This window comes from Lepisosteus platostomus, chromosome 9, assembly GCF_059453375.1.
Source record: "Lepisosteus platostomus isolate fLepPlt1 chromosome 9, fLepPlt1.hap1, whole genome shotgun sequence".
Taxonomy (NCBI): domain Eukaryota; kingdom Metazoa; phylum Chordata; class Actinopteri; order Semionotiformes; family Lepisosteidae; genus Lepisosteus; species Lepisosteus platostomus.
In genome coordinates, this window is record NC_142619.1 from 37,540,767 (window position 1) to 37,547,459 (window position 6,693).

Here is a 6,693-nt window from a genome sequence, read left to right on the forward strand (position 1 = left end):
AAACAGTATACATAAGGAAACACATTTTCTACTAAATCACAGTGATCGTCTTTACTGTCATATTAGATTGGTTTACTTTTTTTTACATTACTGTTGCAAACTACATAAAACTTGCAGATGCCAACAATCTGAATTGTCATCAAAGACGCATGATAGCTTTAAAGAGTGATCTGTATGTTTTCAGCAATGACACTCATCACAGTCAGTACGCACCTCTTCATAACAATTGTAATTAAATTGATCTGCTATTGTTTGTTAAATAACTTGAATATTACTGTATAAATATATCACATTAAAGGTAATATTTACGGTTGCGAAAGCAAGTCTGGTTCTTAGTATGTTTCCATAGTATGTTTCCGTTTTCAGGATAATAGAAAAGATATGAATATTAGTATATTAAATGTTAATATTTACACAGTACATTTCCAGAATACATTTGTACAATACATTCTTATAGACTGAACCTTGAAAAAGTATGGTTGCCATGGCAATGTGATCTTAGCAAATATAGCCCGTAAAATGGTTCTCATACATTCTGTACTATATTGCAACACATAGAATGTGAATAAGATACCGTATATATTTTAACTTTTGAGCTGATATTATACTGTAAGTGTTCAAATGCATTCATTTGCAAAGAAACAATAACAAATAAAATAAAACCAGTAATCTGAAATGATACAGAAATATTGGTTGATTACCTAGTAACTTTGCTTTACTGTTGTATTTATTAGACATTATTCCATTATGGTGGAATACAGAATATAGCACATACCCTCAAAAATTAACCCATTTGCAATTCTGTGTAATTTTACTTAAATATAGCAATACAACAGTAATAAAGTATAAGATTTATCTCATAATATTATTTTAATACCAAAATTAAGTGAAAGTATAACCTAAACCCTAAAACCTAAAACTAAACTCAAACCCTAATCATAAAACCAAACCATATCTTCATTCAAACATTTTTTTTAAAACCCTCAACTAAATTCAGGGAAAGCGTAATACTGGAACCCTTTTCCTAAGCCTAATCTAAAACTAAAAATATCCAGTAAAAGCATAACAAATCTGGTAATTAATTTTCTTATTTCACTGTTGCAAACACAGAGTTTGGTAGTGTTTTTCTGTCTGTGTAAAGTGCTGCAATGTTATGAAGAAGCCACAATGTCAGTCTCTAGTATTATTGTATCATTTGAGCCTGAGGCAATCAAGAATAATCTCCCAGAGCTGTGTAGTGCTGTACATCACAAAAATCCAATGGATATACTATATTTCCTGCTGTGAGATTCTTGAAATGAAACCTTCAGAAATAGAGTCTAAAAGCTCTTTGCCAAGTCTAAAAGCTTATCCCTTTTCATAAAAGTGAAGCAATCTGGTAAAGGAGCAAATAATTTAACAGAATATATATAAAAAAAATATCCAACCAAAAATGAATTCTACCACATATTCTATTACACTTCTCAGATGTAAAATGCACCGTTTATTGAATGAAAGCTGGAAGTAAAACCAAGAGCCTAAAAGAGACAGAATAGTGTCATTTTTCTTAATCGTTTTATGTATTCTGTTCAAGCTACACTATAAAAAATAAAAAGCTTACACCAACCACTCACATTTTCAACCAATTAACTGACTGACTGAAAGCAGGAAACCCAGTAGGTTTTTCAGTGTTAAGGCCCTGAATAGCAGAATGGGAAAGATGAAAGATATTCTCCTGGGATAGCCACACAGTTTGAAATACCCCCACACACGTACTGTACACACTGATACTGCAACAGTATCTGCTTCCAAATTAGGGAATCCCATTTTCTTAAACTGAAATCACCCAACTGTACATTTTAATTGCTCTAGTCCAGGCAGGAAATGAGGAGATAAGGCATATTGTTATCGGCATGTGTCGTGTAAATTGAACGGACCCCCCTCTCCAGACATGTGGCTTCTCCTTGTTGCACTCTGCGGGGGAACTTGAGAAGCCCTCCTGCTTTGCCAGGTTGGTCCAGATCACAAGCCAGCTGTGGGGCTGGAATCAAAGAGCTCTGACAGAGGCCTCCTGGGGCAGCTTCCTCCATTGCTGTAGCGAGGAGAAGCCACTGTGCTACTTCTGCACACAGCTTCCTTTAGATGTGCATTTGCTCCTACACATGTATGTGGATCAGAAATTTGAAGATATTTTATTATTATGTTTTAACACAATTTGTATTTCTAGTGAAATTAAAAAATGTTACATTTTTCTCATTAAAAACTTCCAGAAATCCCTCCTTGATTCCTCATATTTTAAACTGTATAAAAATCTAGCACACACCTGTTATAAGCAATGTAATAAGCAATCCAAAAACATGTCCACGCTCACATAAAAATCAACCATGCTTTACATTTGCACCTGACTAGTCACCAATTTGTAACTTTTTCCCCATATCCATTAGCCATCTTCAAGTAATGCCATTAAGTGTTTTCGCTATTTATAGTTGGTTTTGCATCAGACTTCACAATCTCCCCACAAAGTATCTCAGGGAAAATGAGAAAGATAAACTTTAAAGGAAAAACAATTTCTCAAACATATAATTGTTTCCAAGGAATAATGTTGTATTAAGAGGATGGAATATCCAAGTTTTCATCTACATCACAGCACTTATTTATTGGATCGCATTAGTGCCTCTGTGCATAGACATCCGGTTTAGCGCACAATTTGAACCCTGCAACTCAGAAACGGATGGTTTCAAGATCTACTGTGTCTCTCACCCACTGTAACCAGGATTCCCCAAGCGCAGCCAGTGTTAGGAGGATTTTTATTCATTGACTCTGGCTTTTCCCAGATTAACGTCTCAGATGACTTTGTGATTTTACTTGGACAGCTGGACAGAAGAATATGCACTCTGTGCCTGTTATACTGCATATGCTCTTCTACACTTTGTGGTGAAGCATATGTTTTGTGTGCATCTTGATATTTCTGTTTAGAGGGATGTTCTGAGGTATAAAATCTGCCTGGAAATGCTCACACCCAGAGCATAGCAGGAGAAAATTCATTTTTATGTGTTCCTGTTATTCTCTTCAAAGAGGCCCTTTTTCATAAGAAATAAATGCATTTCAAACTTTGTTGAGCTGCATTTTGACTTCTTGTATGCCTACACCTCGTATCTATAAAGTGCTTTAGGCTGAATAGCCCTCTATGAAAAGCAGCATGGAATTCAAAGTTGGTATGATGTTTTAATTTTTACCAATAACACAGTCCCCTGTCTCCTCTATCATATAAAAATATATTCCAACTATGGCTGTTCAATACTTGCACAGCAAAGTAGATATATTTATACATGGTGGAATTGTTAATTTTATATACTGAGCCTCAAAAGAAAATGATCACTTATAACTGTAACAAATTTCTTTCTTGTAACAGGTGCACTGACATGAACATGACATTGACAGAACATGACATTAGGACATTTATTCAATATGCAGATTAACATTGATCAGCTGTCTCCTATGAAAAGCATGCATCAGTACCAAACAATACAATCTTCAACGATCTTTAATGACCAATGAGGCAGGCTTAACATCTCCCGTGAAGGCTGCGGGAAATGAATGGGTTTAGCTGAATAATTCTTGATGTTCTGGGGGTGCCAAATATTAAGTTTTGCTACATTCAGATTAAAACTTTGCACTGTTTATATCTTAGAAATGACAATTTTATGAAGGTCTAATTTTAAGTTTTAATCAATTTGCCTACAAACCTGATGCCCAACAATTTGCCCAGTGTGGTGAAATCCTTTTTGTGTCCTGCCTGTTGCTGTAATTGACTCTTCTCCCCAGCTCACTGGCTGCCTTAGTGACATGGCAGTGAACCGTCAATGGAGTTGGCATGAGAACAGAAGAATGAGTGCAATCGAAGCATTCTATATCCAGGTGGATTGTTTTGGCATCGTAGGGCCTAAATCAACGTGCGTCTGACAGGTATGCTAATTACCTTTTAAACTTCCACACTCTGAAACTGCTGACAAATACATTTATCCTTGAAGTTTTCTTTTTACTCAGGGTACATTTGTGCTCCGTTAATTATATGTCACTAAAAGAGCATGGTAAAAGTTCAGAAATGTTAAAAAAACAGAATTTCTAATGACCACACAGTGCCCGTAATTCATTTTTATCTGCAATTCCTGTGCAGGATTGAAACCTGAGTGCTGTATGTTTTGAAAAGGAAATAAAGCTTGGCAGCTGCTTGCGTCTCCCAAGCCTGGTGAAAGAGACCCAGCTGCTAACAGTCTCTGTAAAAACCATGCAGCACAAAGATGCCAGACTGTGAGCAGCCCCCCACATTCCTTATTTTTGAATTTTTTTTGAAGAATGGATTTTGAAGAGATACAGAAAATCTACAATACAGAATATACAATAAGTACATCATTATTTGTAACTCTTTAATTTGGTTAATACTTTAAAAATATCACTCAGACAACATTCAGATCACTTTCTTTGAACAAAGTGATCTGATCTGAAGATCATTAAAGTTGCTATCAGCTTTTATTTACTGTAAAACATTAAGATATTAACTGTCACTGAGCTGGCACTCTGTTGAATTTTTCAAAATCCCTCTTTAAAGGTCTGCTTTTCTCCTTCCTTTTTAATACTACAGTACTGTATATGCACCAATAACTGCATTTCGGGTTCAGGAAAACTGTCTCCCAGAATATAAAGTCCTTCGAAAAGTCCTTGAAACACTGCCCATATCTTTTCGTTGGATGGAACGTGTTGCTTTTACTTGTGATTTATACGAGTTCTTTCAGATTGTAAAAATAGTTTTCCTTTTCAAAAGCAGACTCATGAATGTACAGTACATATTACACACAGAAATTATGCAATACTTAAGACAGTCAAAATCACACATTTAAATAATATTGAAAACCAGACCAAAAACTACAGAGGAACAACTCAAGGTACTGAAGTGAAAATATGAAGTGCCAAATCCCTAACTGTTTTCAAAGGCCTAGAGAAGAGGTAAAACAAAGAGCTGCAGTGAGTGAGCAGATTCCAGCTAATACAAAATGGTATGGTAATGTACTCCAAGATCAAACAAAAGAGCAGAATCCAAAAGCATTAAACTCCGAGAGTCATTCTTTTCAAAAGGCACTGCATCTGTAACCTCTAGATTTGTATATTGGTTTCTATTTTTTCAAAATGACTGTAAAGTTGGAATATGTTGTAAACAAATGTAGGGGAAGGACTTCATTTTATCTGTTTAGAGTTAGCGGGGAAAACCGGATGAACCGGAAAAGCTGGCATTATCCTACCATTCAGCAAAGCCTCCAAAACAAATGAGTATGAAATGGCACTTTGCATGACCACTCAGGGGTTGTTTGGACTCCTTAAGAGGTTCGAGTGGGGATCTGTAAGTGTGCAGGCTGAAAAGGAACAAGTAGAGGTCAATTGAACACTGAAAGGTGGAGTTGTCTTCAGGTAGGTACATCACAAGAAGGTTCCATAACTGAATCGTTTTCTTGTCTCTTAATTCCAGGATAAAATATACTACTGATTGTTCTACAAATCATTTACTGCATAGCATGGGCATGCTGGCAAGCAGCCGCATGAGCCCAGAGTAGGCTGACTGCAGCAGCAAAGACGGGCTGGTGCAGTAAAGGTGATCACAGGCAAGCACAGTCCTTGCAAATACAGTCCAGAGCAATAAACAGGGAGAAGCAAAGTTCAAAACAAAGAGACAGTGCAGAGGCAACAGAGGAGGATTCAGAGAAAAAAGTCATGGTGAAGCAGGGTCCCAGGAAGCAAACAGTGAGAACTCAGGAACTTGGGGTAAAGCTAGAGACATGGCAAACTCTGTGACAAGAGTTCGCGAGTACTGTCTGATCGCAGCCTACAGTATGTGGTCTTGAACCACCCGAGGTGGGTGTGGTGAATAACTGCCTCCAGGTAGTACAAGACTATTGTCAAATTAATCATCAAGGTTACTGGCATTGAATGACAGGTACAGTAGCTGACTATCATGGAAATACTAGTAGGCCCCATCGCTCGTATGGGGTGATGAGAATGACAGCGATACAGTAGTTCTTTCTTATATTGGTCATTTAACACAATCTCTGACCTAGCCCCTCAGCTGAACAGTGTGAACAGAAAATAATTTTCCAATTGTTAAATTATGATCTTGCCTCCTGTCTTTTCTAACTGGGCTGTTAGAGGTTGCCAGTTTTCAGGAACTGTGCCTGCTGCCTACATACTTGAATGACCTACAGAGACACTGGCCCAGCAGTGTCATTGGATGGGGAGTATAAGTTACACTCAAGCCCCATGGATGTAAGTACTGGATCTCCATGGTGAGATGAGTGTGTGCTGGCCAGAGCAGGTAGGTTTCTCTCTCTGTTGTGGTGTATGAATAAAGCAAGCTTCCATTTTCCCTGGGCCAGGATGACTCCACACCTCCATCAACATACCTGAAATCCTGTGAAGACAGCAGGAATACCAGTCATGCTCATTAGAGTAGCAAAGCTCCTTTGTAATTGTGGCATCCAGTGGAAAATCTCAAGACTAAATTTTATCCTGTATATCCTTTATGATATCAATAAATATAATATATAATTATAATTCTATCTACAAGTTTAGAAACTTCCCATTATTTTCATTATGCACTGCGGTTGAAAAAGCTGGTGAGCTCTTTACTATGAACTCTGCAACCACACACAGGGAAAACCCATCCAT